The sequence below is a fragment of the Somniosus microcephalus genome, chromosome 1 (genome assembly GCF_052327205.1).
Source record: "Somniosus microcephalus isolate GS21.2 chromosome 1, FLI_Smic_1.0, whole genome shotgun sequence".
NCBI classification, from domain to species: domain Eukaryota; kingdom Metazoa; phylum Chordata; class Chondrichthyes; order Squaliformes; family Somniosidae; genus Somniosus; species Somniosus microcephalus.
This window is the reverse complement of record NC_140987.1, coordinates 240,182,561-240,203,148: the sequence shown is the minus strand read 5'-3', so window position 1 is coordinate 240,203,148 and position 20,588 is coordinate 240,182,561.

Genomic DNA, 20,588 nt, shown 5'->3' with positions numbered 1-20,588 from the left:
ATTGAGAAGGTGGTGGTGAGCTGCCTTCTTGAAGCGCTGCAGTCCGTGTGGTGAAAGTACTCCCACAGTGTTGTTAGGGAGGGAGTTCCAGGATTTTGACCCAGCGATGATGAACGAATGGCAATATATTTCCAAGTCAGGATGGTGTGTGACTTGGAGGAGAAATTGCAGGTGATGGGGTTCCCATTCACCTGCTGCCCTTGTCCTTCTAGGTGGTAGAGGTCACGGGTTTGGGTCGTGCTGCCGAAGAAGCCCTGGCGAGTTGCTGCAGTGCATTTTGTAGATGGTACACACTGCAGCCACATTGTGCAGGTGGTGGAGGGAGTGAATTTTTAAGGTGGTGGATGGGGTGCCAATCAAGCAGGCTGCTTTGTCCTGGATGGTGTCGAGCTTCTTGAATGTTGTTGGAGCTGCACTCATCCAGGCAAGTGGAGAGTATTCACTCACACTCCTGACTTGTGCCTTATAGATGGTGGAAAGGCTTTGGGGAGTCAGGAGGTGAGACACTCGCCACAGAATACCTAGGCTCTGACCTGCTCTTGTTGCCCCTGTATTTATGTGACTGTTCCAGTTAAGATTCTGGTCAATGGTGACCCCCCCCAAGGTGTTGATAGTGGGGGGTTTGGCAATGGTAATGACGTTGAATGTCAAGGGGCAGTGGTTAGACTCTCACTTGTTGGAGATAGTCATTGCCTGGTACATGTGTGGCGCGAATGTTACTGACAGAGCTACCATGATGGTGGTTTCAAAGTCTGGCTTCAGGAGACTCCAAACTGTCACAAACTTCCTTTTGAATTATAGGCATGCTGGACATGTCCAGGAGTGATTACCTTCACTGTATCAGTGGGTGGCTGCATAAGGAACTAGGGAACTAGATGTAATATCTGCAAGTTTGCAGATGACACAAAGCTGGGTGGGCGTGTTTGCTGTGAGGAGGATGCCGAGAAACTCCAGCATGATTTGGACAGATTGGGTGATTGGGCAGATGCATGGCAGATGCAGTATAATGTGGATAAATGCGAGGTTATCCACTTTGGTGGCAAAAACAGGAAGGCAGATTATTATCTGAATGGCAATAGATTGGGAGAAGGGGAAGTGCAACGAGACCTGGGTGTCTTTGTGCACCAGTCGCTGAAGGTAGGCATGCAGGTGCAGCAGGCAGCTAAGAAGGCAAATGGTATGTTGGCCTTTGTAGCGAGAGGGTTCGAGTACAGGAACAAGGATGTCTTGCTGCAGTTGTACAGGGCCTTGGTGAGTCCACACCTTGAGTATTGTGTGCAGTTTTGGTCACCATATCTGTGGAAGGATGTTCTTGCCTTGGAGGGAGTGCAGCGAAGATTCACCAGACTGATAACTGGGATGGCAGGAATGCCGTACAAGGAGAGATTGGGTCAATTGGGCTTATACTCGCTGGAGTTTAGAAGAATGAGAGGGGAGCTCATTGAAACTTATAAAATTCTAACAGGACTAGGCAGACTAGATGCAGGAAGGATGTTCCCGATGGCCGGGGAGTCCAGAACCAGGAGTCACAGTCTAAGGATAAGGGGTAAGCCATTTAGGACAGAGATGAGGAGGAATTTCTTCACCCAGAGAGTGGTGAACCTGTGGAATTCTCTACCACAGAAGGCAGTTGAGGCCAATTCATTAAATATATTCAAGGAGTTAGATATATTTCTTAAGGCTAAAGGGATCAAGGAATATGGGGAGAAGGCAGGGACAGGGTACTGAGTTTGGATGATCAGCCATGATCTCATTGAATGGCAGAGCAGGCTCGAGGGGCCGAATGGCCTACTCCTGCTCCTATCTTCTATGTTTCTATGTTTCTATAATGGCAGCACCATTTTGAACACCTGAGATATAAATATATGTTTTCCATGCATCCTCCTCCAGAACCTGCATATACAGTGTAGACCCAATAGGGTAACCTTAGGTGCTAGTAAGACAATGAACAATTGAAATTCAGTTTGCAAACATCCACAGAGTTCACCTGGGGTGCAGTTTTAGAAAGGTATGAATTGCTTTTTTGAAGCCAAAAAAAGCAGTGCAGAAACAGATATATTGTTGGATCAACTACCAAAAAAGCAAAATACTGTGAAAGCTGGAAATCTGAACTAAAAACAGAAAAGGCTCAGCAGGTCAGGCAACATCAGTAGAGAGAGAAACAAAGGCCCAGAATTTGCAGTGGGTAATAACAGTGAAAGAACAGCGTTCGCTGTTATTACCCCTTTGAAACTGACCGCAACTTCAGGATAACATAAGAACATAAGAAATAGGAGCAGGAGTAGGCCATTCGGCCCTTCGAGCCTGCTCCCCCATTCAATAAAATCATAGCTGATCTTCTGCCTCTCCTTCTCCACTTTCCTGAACTTTCCCCATATCCCTTGATTCCCTTAATATTCAAAAATCTATCGATCTCTGTCTTGTATATACTCAACGACTGAGCCTCCACAGCCCTCTGGGGTAGAGAATTCCAAAGATTTGCCACCCTCTGAGTGAAGAACTTTCTCCTCATTTCAGCCCTAAATGGCCGACCCCTTATTCTGAGACTGTGACCCCTGGTTCGAGACTCCCCAGCCAGGGGAAACATCCTCCCTGTATCTACCCTGTCAAGCCCTGTAAGAATTTTGTATGTTTCAATAAGATCACCTCTCATTCTTCTAAACTCTAGAGAATATAGGCCGGATCTACTCAATCTGTCTTCAAAGGACAATCCCCCCATCCCAGGAACCAGTCTGGTGAACCTTCATTGTACTCCCTTCTCTGGCAAGTATATCCTTCCTTAGGTGAGGAGACCAAAACTGTACACAATACTCCAGGTGTGGTCTCTAGGGCCCTATATAATTGCAGTAAGACGTCTTTACTCTTATACTCAACTCCTCTTGTAATAAAGGCCAACAGACCATTTGCTTTCCTAATTGCTCACTGTACCTGTATGTTAACTGTCAGTGATTCATGTACAAGGGCACCCAGGTCCCTCTGTACACCAACATTTCCCAATCTCTCACCGTTTAAAAAATACTCTGCTTTTATATTTTTCCTACTAAAGTGGATAACTTCACATTTCTCCACATTATATTCCATTTGCCATGTTCTTCCCCACTCACTTAGCCTGTCTATATCCCCTTGAAGCCCCCTTGCATCCTCCTCACAACTTACATTCCCACCCAGTTTTGTATCATCAGCAAACTTGGATATAGTACATTTCATCCCCTCATCCAAATCATTCATGTAGATTGTGAATAGCTGAGGTCCAAGCACTGATCCTTGTGGTACCCCACTAGTTACAGCCTGCCAACTCGAAAATGACCTGTTTATTCCTACTCTCTGTTTTCTGTCCATTAACCAATCCTCAATCCATGCTAGTATATTACTCCCAATCCCATGAACCCTAATTTTGTTTAATAATCTCTTGTGCGGCACTTTATCGAATGCCTTCTGAAAATCCAAATACACCACATCCACTGGTTCCCCCTTATCGATTCTGCTAGTTATAACCTCAAAAAACTCTAACAGATTTGTCAAACATGATTTCCCTTTCATAAATCCGTGCTGACTCTGCCCAATCCTATTATTATTTTCGCATGTGCATCCTAACGCGGAAATCCTGAAGTTGCAGTCAGTCATTCACTGCCCTGACACTGGTGGTGCTGTGGACTTCCCCCCCACCCCCCAATCTCCCCACCCACCCCCACACCTCCATCCCCCCGTAGCCGTCATTCAGTGTAATCAGTGAAATCAGTGAAACTGACGAAAACTTGGGCTTTTCTGCGGTAACCTCATTGTTAAACATTCCATTAAAAGTTAGATCTTTCTGGATTAGGTGTAACTGGGGTTTTAATAGCGTATTGACTGCTAAACAAACATTAGGGCCCTGAAAAACTCAATTTAATTGTGTGGAGTATCAAATTTCTCCATTTTAACAAAAATTACAATTTTTAAGAAACTTAAAAAAGTTATAACTTAAAAAAAAAATATTTTTTTTAAGTTTGTTCATATTTATTTTAGGTTTACCTTTTGCCCATGTGTGCACCCCAATCTTTGTTTTGCTCCCTATAGCATTTTTTTAAAGTTAGGGGGCGATTTTCTCAGCCCCGGGGAGGCGGGCATGGAGGCGGGACTGCCGGGAAAGTGGCAGAATTTGAGGGTGGGTGGCAAACCCGCCCCCAACCCACCTCCATGCCCTCTTGCCTGGAGGCAGGAAGCCATCCTGCCCCGTGTCCCATCTCCTTGGAGGCAGGAAGGGATTAAAGCCTATTAACTGCCTATTAACGGGTAGTTAACAGGCAGAAAATAGGATTATCCCCATTTTTCGTTCTGAAGTGCAAGCTTCCCGACCTGAGGGAACCCCACCAGGGTGTAGGAGGTGAGCAGTGGATCTGCGGGGGTCGGAGGGGTCTGAAAGTGTGATGTAGAGGTGAGTGATGGGTGCAAGTTTGGAGTGGTAAGTATGTGAGGTGAGTGTAAAGTGTTAGAAAATGTTAACTTACATTTGCTTCTACCTACAGCCTTCAGCCGCTGTGGAGCCGGAGTCCCCGACATCTCCATTGTAGCGATCACAGACTGGCTGCTGCATCCTCCGATCCAACAGCCAGCTGATTTCTGCAAAGTAGAAAGTTTTGATGAGTCCTGAACACAAGGACTCATCAAACTACACAAATGTCAGTGTTTGGCAGCTTCACAGAGCTATCAAAAAATGACATTACTTCTTTCAAAAATTCTTGACAGATGACTCATCATACATTGACATGCTCTACAACTGCCTTCCCCCTAATTGGCCTGCTAACCCCGCCAGGCGGGCTTAACAAGGTCAATCAGCGGAAAATCCCGCTGGTTGGCCAGAAGCTGATGGAGGCGGGACTGAAACCTGACAAGTGGGAGTCCCGCCTCCAAAAACTTCCCATTTAGAAAATCACCCCCTTAGAATAAAAGGAGCTCCTTCACTTCCTGGTTCCCTGTCTGTGAGAATTCTGCATTGTGATTGGCTGCTTAGACAGCTTGTTGATGTCACAGCAGCTCGCACTATGGAATTCCCACTAAACTGCACTGAACTCAATTGAACGTCAAAAAAGCCAAACTTCTTGCCACAGAGATCACCAGATCTTTGTGGGAAGCTTTCTTCGGGGCCAGCAGTGAACATCTTTGCTTTGCCACTGGCTGCAAATTACAGGCCAATGTTAATGTTTCAGGTCGATGACCTTTCATCAGAACTGGAAAGAGTTACAGATGTAACAGGTCTTAAGCAAGTATAGAGGCAGAGGCAGAGAAAAGACCAGGTGGAAAGGAAAGAACAAAAGGAAATTTCTGTGATAGGGTGGAAGACAGGTGAGATTAAATGACAAAATGGATGATGGTGTTTAGGGGTTGCAAAATTTCCCCTATTTCCCTGAAGATTGAAAATATTGGTCCACTTCATGGACGAAGAATTCGGTGATGTGACTGGTCTGCAGTGTTTTAAAATGTGCCGAGAACCGCAAAAGACTGCACTGAGATGGACAGAACGTGGACAACACCGGAGTCGTAGAGCTCTGTGGAAAATATTCACACACCTTAAGACAGTGCTTTTAGTAATAAAATTGTTCCCTGTAGTTTGGGCAATCACAAAAGGTTTTAAAATGGCCAGAGAAAGCTTGGCCAAAAGGACAAAGCAGCAAAACAGCTCGCAGTAAGTTGTCTGTGTGAAAAAGTGGGAGGATACAGGGGCTGTGAGTCAGACCTGCCAATCAAAGGGAGGTTCCCTTCGAAGCACTTGAAGTTGTTTATTGACTTAAGCAATTGCCCACTTGAGAATTGACCACAGGACAATCGATTTGAAACTGCTTATGTTTACACAGCCATTCAAGGCACTCACAGTCAATGAGACATTGAAACCATGGAACTGGGTCTTGAATGGGAACTGTTTAAGCATTGAATGTGTTTAAATCAGCCATCATTCTGGACAATAGGGCTGTTGCATTCTCTTTTGTTTTAGCCCAGGTGAGCTCCGGATGTGGGCAGGAACATTTTGGCCCCACAGTGCAGACACACTCACTCAGTCCAACCACTTTGAGTTAGCCAATCACAGCTTTTCTCTTGTGAATTGGAACTTTTTGGGCGCAAATTTTCCAGACAGGCAAACAGCAGGGGGCTCATCAGGTATATAAGATAGCTCCTGAGAAGCTATCGCTCTCTCTTTACTTCCTAGGACCACAGGTGAGCATCTCGCTCTCTCTCGCTCTCTCTCTCACTCTCTCACTTCGCTGGACCACATGTGAGCAGAGTTTCTGACTCCTCAGCAAAGCAACCTAGTAAGGAGTTAGGGGATGGTAATTAAGGGGATATTGCTAAGATTGTTTAATTAACATTGTAGTCACTTACCCCTCATTATTACCATCTGCATTCCCCATTTAAGCAATTTTACTGTAATTACTGTGTTCGTGTGGTATAGTTTGATATTTGATTATAGTTTCTTTTAGTTAATAAAACTTGATTTTTCTCTCATCCAAACCACGTGTCCATTTTTAATAGCATTAATTATAAGTCCTGCAGTCAGAACTGGAAGGTGGGGTAGCGATTCGAAACCGCTGTTTTAAAATTGGTTTATTGGAAATTGGTTTACAGTGTAGCAGCAAGGCTGCCTGACCAGGTGAATTACCTTAAACCAGTTAATAGATGCCCCCCTACAGGTGCAAGGAAAAAGGTGTTGGTAATGGGACAAGTTAAGAAACAATAGATGGGTCTGGAGGCAGTGTGAATGGCAATAGCAGGATCATTACCAATAGTTGCTGTCTGAAAAAATGGGAGGTGATAGGAGTGCTTTGAAGTGTTGATGGACAGATGAAGTGCTACACTCACCTTTGCTGTCCTTATGAGGTAATGGAATCTCTTCCTGAATTGAGCCCAGATCCTGCTGTCACTGACGCTGTCCAGGCCTGCCGAATGATGGTCCTGGGGATATTCCTGCAGCTTCTGGGGTACTGTATCTCCCTCCTTGCCCTGACTTCCTCCACTTGAAGCTCCAGGCAAGGAGCAGAAAACCGGGCACAGCCCTTCTACTCATCTGTGCTGCCAAAATTATTTTGAAGTATTCTTCCAGCAAAAGTGTAAATGGGGAATGCAGTCTCAGTGAGAGGTGTATTCTCTCTTTAAATAGGTCTCAGGAGGCATGCCAGAAATTGCACACATCATATTGAAGAGATAATTACAAGTCCTAGACCTTTTTGGATTACCCCAGATCAGGCGTATTCCCCAGATGTTCACCTTCAACTAAAGTTAAAGATAGCCGAATTCCATAAGACACTTAATTGGATCTAAAGGTTCAGACTATCTCTCCCTAAAGGAAAGGAATGTCGTGAAGATGATACCGTCCTACGGATAGCACTTTTAATAAGTTTAACTAGACTGTAACCTTCCGGATATTAGGAGGGTCCGGAATACCCCCCAGAATTCTGCAACTCCTTACAAAAGAGTGTACAGAAATTGGGTTTGTGAGGTTGATACAGAAATACTACTTGAGACAATTCTAAAAATATATAGATTTATTTAAGAACCGACATATAGTTAACAGCTGTTGAGTCAATCACAACATTAATAGTTCAAAATACAAATAGCTTACATTTCTTATCCTCAGAGATCCTTATTCTCAAATCATAACTTCGTACATTTTTACATTTCTTATTCTTAATTCTAATCCAGGATATCCACCAAAATCAAATACCTTGATTACCCGAGACTCAGAGTTGTAGGCTTACAGCGTGGTTCTGAAGCCGAGAATCGCTTGTCGATTTCCAGCAACTTCTGCCTGTCTATCTGAAAAGGTCTTATTTTTATACCTTTTTTTAGTGGTCTATCCTTTGAAGTTTTTTGCTGATGTAAGCTAATTATCTTTAGTAATATCTCTGTTGAATGCTTTCTATTCTTACTGTCAGTTCAGCTGCCAACTCTCAGGCTTCTGTCTCTACCTTTAGGTGTTCCAAAAACTTAACAAAAAATGACTACAACAGATTTATCTCTTTGATGTCATTCTTATCGAAGGTTTTCCATTCAATTCTTAATATTGGCTGAACTGGTTATTAGCAGACATTGTGACTCCATGGTGTTCCAAGTTCAATACAAAAACCATGTGATAGCTTGGTGTCATCTATTGAAGTCATATTTTCAAACCCTTCTGTCGGTACCTTTTACAATATGTAAATCAAAAACACTTCAACTGAGTGTTTGTTTTCCTGGCCATCTTAGTTGGTTATATTACTGACTTATGTTTCCTGTCTTCCAAGTTTAACATAAAAACTATTTGACCAGCAGGTGTTTCTTTTACTTGATGTCATCTTTTCGAAGGCACATGCCTCTTTTAATGTTTCTGTGTTTCTGTTCAACATGTTAGTTTATAACACTTTACTTGGGTCATTCCATTGTGTTTCTCCTAAACTCCACACCTTCTGGAAGCACCAAACTGCTATTTCAATAGGGCCATTGTTTTAGCATTAACAATCAATTCCCATTTCAAAAGCCTGCGTGGTTTTTACAGCTTGTGTTATCAAAACAGCCCAGCCTAGAAATTCAGTATAGCCATGTTTGGGGCGCTACAGCCGGGCGGTCACTAAAGTTTGCACCCGGCGCAACTTAGCGCCACCCTCGCCGATATTCAGTTGCATCGCCCCAAGAGGTTGCAGCTGCGCTAAATCAGACGATGCACAACTATCTTAATGCGCTAAGCTGGCGATCTGGGGCGCTACCACCATGGGCGGGCGCAGCGCAGGTGCGGGGAGTTTCTGAATGAAGGCAGACACGCTGGTGCCGGTCAGCTCTTAAACGGGGAGGGTCGACTTGTTTGGCTGCCATGCCCTGCACACTGCAGCCCTGAAGCAAGGCCTGACCATTGCTGGTTCATCAGTTCTATGCCCTGGACCATGGGGAAGCCCGCTATTCTTCCAAATCCCATTGCACGCTCTTGCTGCTTGTTCAGGGTCATGGGGAAGGAGTTGCACATTCGTCTCCTTCTGAAAAGGGCAATGTTCACCTGGCGGATGCAGCAATGTACCACGAACTGGGAGATGTTGGCAATGTCCCCAGTAGCGGATTGGAAGGAGCCGGTGGCATAGAGGTTGAGAGCCACCGTCACCTTCACTGCCACCGACAGAGATGTCCTGCTCCTCAGATGTGGCTGCAGATCTCTGCGAAGCAGGTGGCAGATCTCAGTGACCACCTCCCTTCTGAATCGCAGCCTCTGAACGCACTGCTCCTCAGACATGTTCAGATATGAGAACTGCTGGCGGTATACCCTGGGTGGGTAAGGCCTCCTGTGCCGATGCCTGTTGGCCCTTCTCCATCTGGCCATGACTGGCACTCTCTCACGGCGTCTCTGAGCCCCTTGAATGCATTGCAGAAAGCCAACGTTTCCACCCATTGCAGCCCCCATTAAATGTGGTGACTCAAGGCTATGGCACTGAAAGTGAAATCCAAGTGCAAAGCTCTGGCCTGAAGCCAGAAGTACCTGTGCTAGCGCTGAATCAAAGCAGAAAGCTCTCTGCCTTTGTCTCTCTCCAAATATCCGTCTGTCACACAGAAGGATTGGAGTAAAATGGCTGCCATTTATACTGCAGGAGGAGTCCCCTTTAATTAGCGCCCCCCGCACCTGGCAGCAACAGGGAACCGTTCCCCTCTACCAGTCGCTAGGGGTGCCAGGCGCACATTAGGCCGGCGTCACTGAATTTCCAGTTCGGGGCGCACCAAGGGCGTTGCACCATGAAATGACGTCAGGATCTGCGCGCGCAGCTGACGGGCGCTGCGGTTTTGTGCCGGCGCTAAATCTTAACTGAAGTTCACGAGAGGCACAGATCGCGCCGCACCTGGGCGCTAGCCGCTTAGCGCCCCACTTCTCGCCCTCTTAAGGCGCTAGCGGCTGGTGCTAACAACTGAATTTCTAGGCCCCCGTCTCAGAAGCCTGTTTTGACACAGCTTGTGTCGCCGAGGCTTTAGATTTTTAAACCCAGTATATCATGTATTAATAAAATCAGAAATCTGTTCATATGATGGTGTATCTCTTGGAATATGGCTTATTCCATCACAATATGAGCAGGCTGCTCGATTCCTGACACGCCAGTCAAATGGAAGTGAGACTTGGTAGTTAAAATTGCCCAATCCTCCTGCCGATGACATCATGGAAGCTTGACACCTGCCCCACTACCCACCACCACTCATACCTCAAGTTAAATTCAGAGTTGAAGATTTGATAAAGAAAGCCATAGCATGTATTGATATTCATGCAAGGTGTTCATTATATTATCCATTTGTATTTATCTCTCTTTGTGTCTGTCTGTGGCTATGTATGAAAACAATTAAATTATAAGTATTGGGTTTATTTCATATTCAGTATCTGATGCAGAAAATAATCAGAAACTGCTGTAAACAAAGTTCAAGTTCACTTCAGCTGTAGTTCTGAGCATAGTGCATGTGGAAAGCTGCTCAACAAATAAATTACTTTACAAAGCAGAAAAACTGTCTTGTCGGGTGTTCCTTTTCACTGTTACACTTGTCATATTGGTACATTTGTGTAATGGTAAGACTGAACTGCCGAGTTACGTGAGCCGATCGCACTTCTCTGGAAGTTAGATGGTAAAGTTTCGGAATGCGCATTCCTCCTGTGGTGCCTTGCCCACCAGGAATGTATGTCAGAAAGCTGTAGGCCTGCTCCCCATAATTTTCCATCCATTAAAATTAAAATGTTGCCACTTCTCTATATTAATATCCAGTGGGTGATATTCTGAATTAGGAATAATCATTCACAAAATTTACACTTAGGTAACAGCTCTGCACATTCATACTCGATTTACCAACCTTGGTGTATTATCTATGATTGAAAAGAGCTGATGAGATGGTCAGTTCTCCTCAGTCAAAGGAATTTAGAGTCGAAGTGTAGGAAACTTGCCTACCTTTAAAAAAAAAATACATACGTACACTGTGCTGGCTGTAGTTACACTGCTCGAAGAAAAACAATTCATGACTCAACACGGTGGTCTCACCTACATGACCAATTCGGAGGTTGGACTAGCCACTCCAATGTTGTACTACCCACTAAGGACCTTTGTGAGATACATGTTATAAATGTAGCTTTGTTTTGCGGATTTCAATACTATAATAAGATTGCACACCTAAACTTTGTGTCTTCCTTGTTAATCACTTTCTTCCTTTAGTTCCGTGAATTCCCTAACCAGTCGCTCCTTTTAATTATTTGCTGCTGTAATTAATTTGGTACCATCCCAAACTGGAGATTCAAGTGGACTTTTTTTTAATTCATTTATTGGATTAGTTGAAACAGTCATTATAAAAAAATAAATCAATTCTTTAAATATTTTATCTTAACTTGCATAAGGTCAGAGGACAAAATCGACTGTGTTCCCCATCCCCAAGGTTAAATGGATTAATGGCAATAGTCTTGAAAAGTAAAAACTAGGAGCTCCTCTGATGGGCTGGGTGAATAATTATACTGATGAGTGTGGAGCCGAGTCATACAACTTTGATCCAAAATTGGATCTCAGCCAGGGTGACAGTAGGGGCAATTTTATAAACTGTATTACATCAGGCATTAAGAACATGGTATACTGAGTTGTAGTTTAGAGTCCTTCTTCCTCGAAACCATGCTCTATCTCTTCTCCCCTATCCTCACGAATCTTATTTTGGCCATGAATCCCATGACCTGTTCCATCGGTTCCCCCTCTTTCCCTTCAGCTACTGACCACATAACTTTCCCACCTTAGCCCCTTGCTTACCAATATCATCCATCTAGCACTATCCTGCATCATTGTTTCTTCAAAATGCCACCACTACCCACTCCTAAGAATAGCTCACCTTAAGCCTTTCTACCTTCCCTAATTAGCATCCTATCTCAAACCTTCCCTTTGTCTCCAAAGTCTTTGTTGCCTTGTAACTACACATCTGATGTGATTGCTTTAGAGAGGGTACAGAGGAGATTTACGAGGATGTTGCCAGGATTGGAAAATTTTAGCTATGAGGAAAGATTGGATAGGCTGGGGTTGTTTTCTTTGAAACAGAGGAGGCTGAGGGGAGACTTAACTGAGGTGTATAAAGTTATGAAGGGCCTAGATAGAGTGAATAGGAAGGACCTATTTTCCTTAGCAGAGATGTCAATAACCAGGGGGCATAGATTTAAAGTAATTGGTAGAAGGATTAGAGGGGAGTTGGGGAGAACTTTTTTCACCCAGAGGGGTGATGGGAGTCTGGAACTCACTGTCTGAAAAGGTGGTAGAGGCAGAAACCCTCATTGCATTAAAAAAGTACTTGGATATGCACTTGAAGTGCCGTAACCTACAGGGCTATGGACCAAGAGCTGGAAAGTGGGATTAGGCTGGATAGATCTTTTTTGGCTGGCACAGACACAATGGGTCGAATGGCCTCCTTCTGTGCTGTAAACTTCTATGATTCTATCTCTGTTCCTCATTATGTCCTGTTTGAGACTTTTCAACATGGTTTCCACCCACAGCACAGAGACAACACTTGGCATTATCATAAATTACATCTTCTGTGACTGTGACCACAGCTTACTATCCCTTTTTATTCTTCTTAACCTCTCCTCAGTCTTGGATACCACTGATCATTCAGTCTTCCTCCAGTGTTTCTCCTCAGCATGTTGATACATGGCCCTGTGATCACAGTAAATGTTCTCCAAAAGCTTCTCCCTTCCAATGGCCGCATGGTCACCATCAGCACACTCCAGGGTTATATCCTTGTTCCCCTCCTTTTTATCATTTGTATGCTTCCTCTTGGTGGCATCATCCAGGAATATGGGATCAAGTTCCATATTTATGCTCATGACATCCCCCTTTATGCTTTCTGGCACCTCCCTTCATTCTACAACTGTTTCTCAACTATTTTGCACTAAATTTTGCATGAATTAAAATCTCACCAAGTTCAATGTTGCCATCCTTTTTAACTCTCTTCAAGTCTTACTTGCCTCTGTCATAACTTCAAACAACCTCTCCAATTGCCACCTCAAGCTAAGCCCAATAGGGTGGAAACTTGGCTCTGAGTTGCCTTCCCCACATCCATTCTGTCACCAAGACCATCTCCAGCTCATCTCCACCCATCACAACTGCAACTCATTCAGAATACCACTACCTATAGAATGAAAACAAAGAACTTGCATTTATACATTGCCTTTCACGACTTCAAGATATCCTAAAGTGCTTTACAGCCAATTAAGTACTTTTAAGTGTAGCCACTGTTGTAATGTACTCGTGACCTTACCTGCTGAAAGCCCTCCACTTCCTTTATCCTGATTCTTTGCAAGCTGTACTGGTCCCAGTGTTCCAACAAATCAACCTTAATATCACATTCCTTAGCTTCAAATGCCTCCACTGCCTGCCTCAGTAACCTCCTATGTCCCTGCTCTTCACATCTTTCATACTGGACTATTCCTCATTTCCCATCCTCAGCATACCTGGGTCACATGACTCTCATGTGGCTGAGAGGATAAGCCTAGTGGCTTTCTGTCACGCCATCACAATCTTGATCTTTGCGGGCCAGGCAAGAGTCATAGAGTCATAGAGTCATAGAGTTTTACAGCACAGAAAGAGGCCCTTCGGCCCATCGTGTCTGCGCCGCCCATCCATCCCTGTCCAGTCTAATCCCATTTTCCAGCATTTGGTCCATAGCCTTGTATGCAATGGCATTTCAAGTGCTCATCCAAATGCTTCTTGAATGTTGTGAGGGTTCCTGCCTCCACCACCCTTTCAGGCATTGAGTTCCACATTCCAACCACCCTCTGGGTGAAAAAGTTCCTCCTCAAATCCCCTCTAAATCTCCTGCCCCTTACCCTGAATCTATGCCCCCTTGTTATTGACCCCCCCACTAAGGGGAAAAGTTCCTCTTTATCTACCCTATCTATGCCCCTCATTATTTTGTACACCTCAATCAGGTCCCCCCTCAGCCTTCTCTGCTCCAAGGAAAACAACTCCAGCCTGTCCAGCCTCTCTTCATAGCTGAGGCGCTCCATCCCAGGTAACATCCTGGTGAATCTTCTCTGCACCCTCTCCAAAGCAATCACATCCTTCCTATAGTGAGGCGACCAGAACTGCACACAGTACTCCAGCTGTGGCCTCACCAGCGTTTTGTACAGCTCCATCATAACCTCCCTGCTCTTATATTCTATGCCTCGGCTAATGAAGGCAAGTATCCCATATGCCTTTTTAACCACCTTATCTACCTGCTCCGCTGCCTTCAGGGATCTATGTACATGTACACCAAGGTCCCTCTGACCCTCTGTACTTCCTAGGGTCCTACCACTCATTGTGTATTCCCTTGCCTTATTTGTCCGTCCAAAATGCATCACCTCGCACTTTTCAGGGTTAAATTCCATTTGCCACTTTTCCGCCCATCTGACCAACCCGTTTATATCGTCCTGTAGCCGGAGGCTTTCCTCCTCGCAATTTACCACCCCACCAATTTTCGTGTCATCTGCGAACTTACTGATCATACCTTTTACATTTTCATCCAAATCATTTATGTAGATCACAAACAATAAGGGACCCAGCACCGATCCCTGAGGTACCCCACTGGACACAGGCTTCCAGTCACAAAAGCAACCTTCGACCATCACCCTCTGCCTCCTGCCACTCAGCCAGTTTAGGATCCAACGCGCCAAGGCACCCTGGATCCCATGGGCTCTTACCTTCTTGACCAGTCTCCTATGCGGGACTTTGTCAAAAGCTTTACTGAAGTCCATGTAAACCACATCCACAGCATTTCCCTCATCCACCCCACTAGTCACCCCCTCGAAAAATTCGATCAGATTTGTTAGACATGATTTACCCTTGACAAAGCCATGCTGACTATCCCCGATTAATCCTTGCCTCTCCAAGTGGAGATTAATTTTGTCCCTCAGAATTTTTTCCAATAATTTCCCCACCACAGATGTTAGACTCACTGGCCTGTAATTCCCTGGTTTATCCCTGCTACCCTTCTTGAATAATGGTACTACGTTAGCTGTTCTCCAGTCCTCTGGTACATCCCCTGTGGCCAGAGAGGTTCTGAAAATTAGTGTCAGAGCCCCTGCAATCTCCTCCCTTGCCTCCCACAGCAGCCTGGGATACATCTCGTCCGGGCCTGGGGATTTATCCACTTTTTGGCCCGCTAAAACCGCTAGCACCTCCTCCCTCTCGATGCTAATATGTTCAAGTATGTCACAGTCCCCTTGCCCGATTTCTATGTCTGCATCGTCTTTCTCCATAGTGAACACAGATGCAAAAAATTCATTTAAAACCCCGCCTACATCCTCTGGCTCTACACACAGATTGCCACTTTGGTCCCTAATGGGCCCTACCCTTTCCCTGGTTATCCTCTTGCCCTTAATATACTTATAAAACATCTTAGGATTTTCCTTTATTTTGCTCGCCAGTGTTATTTCATGGCCCCTCCTCGCCCTCCTAATTTCTTTTTTAAGTATGCCCCTGCACTTTTTATACTCCTCTAGGGCTTCTTCTGTCTTTAGTCTTTTGTAACTGCCAAAAGCCCCCCTTTTATTTCTAATGCATTTTTGTATATCCCTTGTCATCCAAGGTTCCCTTTGCTTGTTGGTCCCACCCTTGACCTTTACAGGAACATGTTGGCGTTGTACTCTCTCTATTTCCCTTCTGAAAGTCTCCCACTGTTTTGATGTGGATTTTCCTATAAGCAGCTGCTCCCAGTCCACTTTGGCCAGATCCTGCCTTAGCATATTAAAATCGGCCTTCCCCCAATTTAGAACCCTTATTTCCGGGCCGTCTTTGTCTTTTTCCATGACCACCTTAAATCTCACCGAATTATGGTCACTGTCGCCAAAATGCTCTCCTACTGACACTTCCACCACTTGCCCGGCTACATTCCCCAGAATTAGGTCCAGTACCGCCCCCTCTCTTGTAGGACTTTCTACATGTTGGCTCAAAAAGCTCTCCTGGATGCACTTTAAGAATTCTGCACCCTCTAAGCCTTTCACACTCTGACTGTCCCAATTTATATTGGGGAAGTTGAAATCCCCCACTATTATTACCCTATTATTTTCGCACTTCTCTGAGATTTGCCTACATATCTGTTCCTCTATCTCCCCCTGACTGTTTGGGGGCCTATAGTACACTCCCAGCAAAGTGCTTGCCCCCTTTTTGTTTTTAAGTTCTACCAATATGGCCTCATTAGAGGAACCTGCTAATATATCATCCCTCCTTACAGCAGTAATTGACTCCTTAATTAATATTGCAACACCCCCTCCCCTTTTACACCCCCCTCTGTCTCGCCTGAAGATTCTATACCCCGGAATATTGAGCTGCCAGTCCTGACCCTCCCTCAACCATGTCTCCGTGATAGCAACAATATCGTACTCCCATGTGTTCAACAACAACTTCAGTTCATCCACCTTATTTGCAAGACTCCTTGCATTAAAATAAATGCCTTCCAGCCCTGCCATATTCTCTTTTGCCTTCACATATTTGCTCTGCCTTCCCAGCTGACTTGTTTTTCCCTCTGTATTTGGCCGTAAATCACCCCCTACTATAGCTCCACTCTGTACCCCAACCCCCTGCCAAGTTAGTTTAAACCCTCCCCAGCAGTGCTAGCAAACCTCCCCGCAAGGATATTGGTTCCCCCCTGGTTCAGGTGTAAACCGTCCGACTTGTACAAGTCCCACCTTTCCCAGAAGCAGACCCAGTGATCCAGGAAACTAAAGCCCTCCCCCCTGCACCATCCCTTTAGCCACGCATTCATCTGTTCTATCTTCCTATTCCTATACTTACTAGCACGTGGCACCGGGAGTAATCCAGAGATTACAACCTTTGAGGTCCTGCTCCTTAATCCTTCACCTAGCTCCCTAAATTCTTGCTGCAGGACCTCATCCCTCTTTTTACCTATGTCGTTGGTACCAATGTGGACCACGACCACTGGCTGTTCTCCCTCCCCCTCCAGAATGCCCTGCAGCCGCTCAGTGACATCCTTGACCCTGGCACCAGGGAGGCAACAAACCATCCTGGATTCACGTCTACGGCCACAGAAACGCCTATCTGTCTGGTGAAGATTGCATAAACAATTTTGACAAGATTTTTCTTTACTGAAAGTTTATTAAAATGATGAGTTTTTGCAGCCACCATCCTTTGCTATAAATGTTTCATTGTATTCTTATCAGTCCTTCATCATCTGACCCATTTTGGGTCTTCATATGGGTTCCCCACTGTTGCCTTTTTATTTGCACCACTCTGAACCATTCATCATGGTAATATGAGCAGACCAAAACAGTCATGGAATTCATGAAGTATGCAGACAGCACAAAACCTTCCAATGTATATAGATGACATATTCAATATTTATAACCCCCATTGCATTGTTTACCATTGGCATGCCCTATGTCCAACAATACATGCCTATATTAAGGCTGAAACCTCCACTCAACAGGACCACAATTCTGCAGGACCCTTGTGTTTCCCAACCTAACTAATCTCCAATGGCCATTAATAAATAAATTGCTTCAAACTTTATACCTGCATCAATACCAGTTCAAACACAACCACAACATAAAACCTTAATGTATCAATGTATTTCTCCCTCAAGCACCATGTAATGAAAATATACAATGACTTCATAAAATAATTATTTGAATGTAAATATAAGGAGAAATTCACCAATCCTGAGCTCCCTGTTTTGTTGTAGTATTTTTGACCCACGCTCACTTTGAATACAATTTCCCACTGGACGTACAGGATCAGTGAATTTACCCTGTAAGCTCTTCAAAATAGGATTTTTAAAACAAGCATAAAGCCAGGTATGTGAGTTATTTCCAGTCCCCATTATGTGCTATATCATGATCAACAATCAAAGAACCAGTTCTGGGAATAATACTTTGTAAAGTTCATTAAGGAGTCCATCAGAATAGATTGTTTCCCAACTTCATTGACCTGATGCCCTGTTATTTCCTCCAGTGAGATGGGGGAGTCAATTCAGTCTGCATTGTGGACACTGTGGAAGTAGTACATTATTCAAATATTCCGTAATTGTTTTCGGAGAAGAATGCAACTGGTACAGATTCTTGCAAAGCCTTTAGAATGCTCAAGTCATGGCCGTTGTGCAAGAGGTAAAAGAAAATCATGCTTGAAGGGCACTATCAGGATGAATCTGGTTATCTGTTTCTTCTGCCAAGCACAGGCCAGAAAGCACCGTGCCTTCCCCATGCATGTACTGTCCTCTTCCATTTGCGCAGTAAGGTGTGAGTCCAACTCTCTGCAGGCCTGCACAAGAATTAGGCGAACCTGTGAACTTGTACTACATTTCTGTTAATGCTCCAATCCATTTTATTATGCTTTTCTTAGGAAGCCACAGCCTCCTTTTCTTTTTGACCATAGTTAATATTGCCCCACAGAAGTGCCTCAACAGTCTCTCAGTCTCTCGCTGCAGAATTGGTAAGATTTCAGATGCTCAATTCAGTTGCAGGCAGGTGTAGGCAATTTACATTAAACTGAAATGCCTTGATCCAGGCTCAATTTTCAAATCCACCCAGGCAGATTAAGCAAAGCTGCTTTGTTTAATCTAATGATTTTTCAAGATGCACCTCCAAAGTGTACTTTTTTGCTTTGTTTGCTGATCCACACATCATATTCTATACCCTATTTTCATTTAGTACGCAGAATGTGTTTGCTTATTGATTCTGTGGGACAGAGTGGATGAAGTAGATCCTCCTCCGATGGTTCAGTTGGTAAGTACTCTGCTCAGTGTGAAACTATTCTTTACAGACCAGGAAGGACCTGGGTTCAATCACCAGTCTGTGTTTGAGTTAGCTGATCTCGGAAGGGGCAGTGATGACAGCGCTACAGTGCTACAGTCAAAATAGCCCTGGACTCACAGGAGAAAAAGTAAAGATGAGCAAATAGTGCTGCAATGTCAAGGGAAAGCATGAACACACTATTCACTCATATTTAATGTTGATCTGGTAATTTATACCCTTCCAAAAGTGGGTTAACAAACAGGTGGAAAGTGACCCAAACATTCATTGATTCTTCTTAAGGCTCAATAATAATGAACTATGCAGCATTTCACAGCTGCATCATCAAATCAAAAAGTGAGTATTACAGACATGATGTTATTGAGTGTAATGAAGGGAAATGTCATCACAGCATTATCATCACAGAAATTTAAGCAAGTGAATTTTACATTGCAGTTTTCTGCCAATAGTCATGTGTAGCAGTCACTGGTAGACATTTGCAGTAGAGCAAGAGGAGAAGGAGCAGTCCAAGATCAAGAGGGCATAAGAGGCACACAAATTGCAGCAGGTACTACTGCAGACATTGGGTCCAGTGCAACAGAGTTAGCTGTCAGGAGGAATGCTGTATGAGGAGACTGCTAGGGAAGTCTGCCATCTGGTCCGCCAAGACCTGTGGGGACAAGCAATCATCACTACCAGTGGCAGTGAAGGTTACCAGTGCCCTCAATATTTATTCAATAAAGAATTTTTAAGCACCCACAGAGGACATCTCAGAAATCACTCACTTTGTTTATTTGACTTTTGGTCAACCCGTGTCTTCGTTTATACACAACAGTAAAGGTATAATAAACTACTAGATATAGAGTCAATTCATTTCCTAACCCTGCAGTGCTTATGATGTACATGTTTAATATGTTTTGCTTCCATGCCTGTCCCTCATGTTTGCTGAACTTCTTTGTCTTGTTTATTCATATGTCCTATCATCAAGTGCTCTCTGAACTGCAGAAGTTTGCTACTTCTGTGTTATCAACTTGTTTGTGTTAGTATATTCCCTAATAGTAAGTACTCCCTTGGTTGATGAGGCAGTTCTAGTGGGTGGCTGCATAGCTGCAGAGAATACAGAAAGGCTACTACCTGTAAGTATCAGCCATTGGTCAGTGGTAGCACTCTTACCTCTGAGTCAGAACGTCATAGGTTCAAGCTCCACTCCAGCAACTTAAGCACATGATCCAGGCTTACACCTCAGTGCAATACAGAGGGAGTGCTGCACTGTCGGAGATGCTATCTTTCAGATGAGATGCAATACTGAGGCCCCTGGACATAAAAGATCCCACAGCACTATTTAAAAGAAGAGCAGGAGAGTGCTCCCTGGTGTCCTGGCTAATATTTATTCCTTAACCAACACCAAAAACAGATGATCTGGTTATTGTCTCATTGTTGTTTGTGGGACCATGCTGTGCGCAAATTGGCTGCTGTGTTTCCCTACATTTCAATGCAATAGTGCCCAAAAGTGGGTGCATCTGTCCCCTTCCAGAGGGGATGCTGACAATTGGTGGTCAGGGAGTGATACTGTTCAGACAAACCTTGTAAGCCACTAAGTACTCCTTGCTTTGTGAAGAGAACAAATGGAACATTTTAATTACATACACAAATCTTGGGTACTGCATTGTTACAATGTGCATTGTTATACACTTGCATACAATCATTGTGTATCGGCATATTGATGTAACATTTAAGAATTATGGAATATGTTATTAGTATAATACACACCATCTCTCTAATCTCCATCGTCCCAATGTCATCAAGAATCTCGCTCCCAAATAATACTATTGTTTCTTGACATGAAGCTTGGGAGAGTTCTCCTATCGGAACTTCGGGAGGG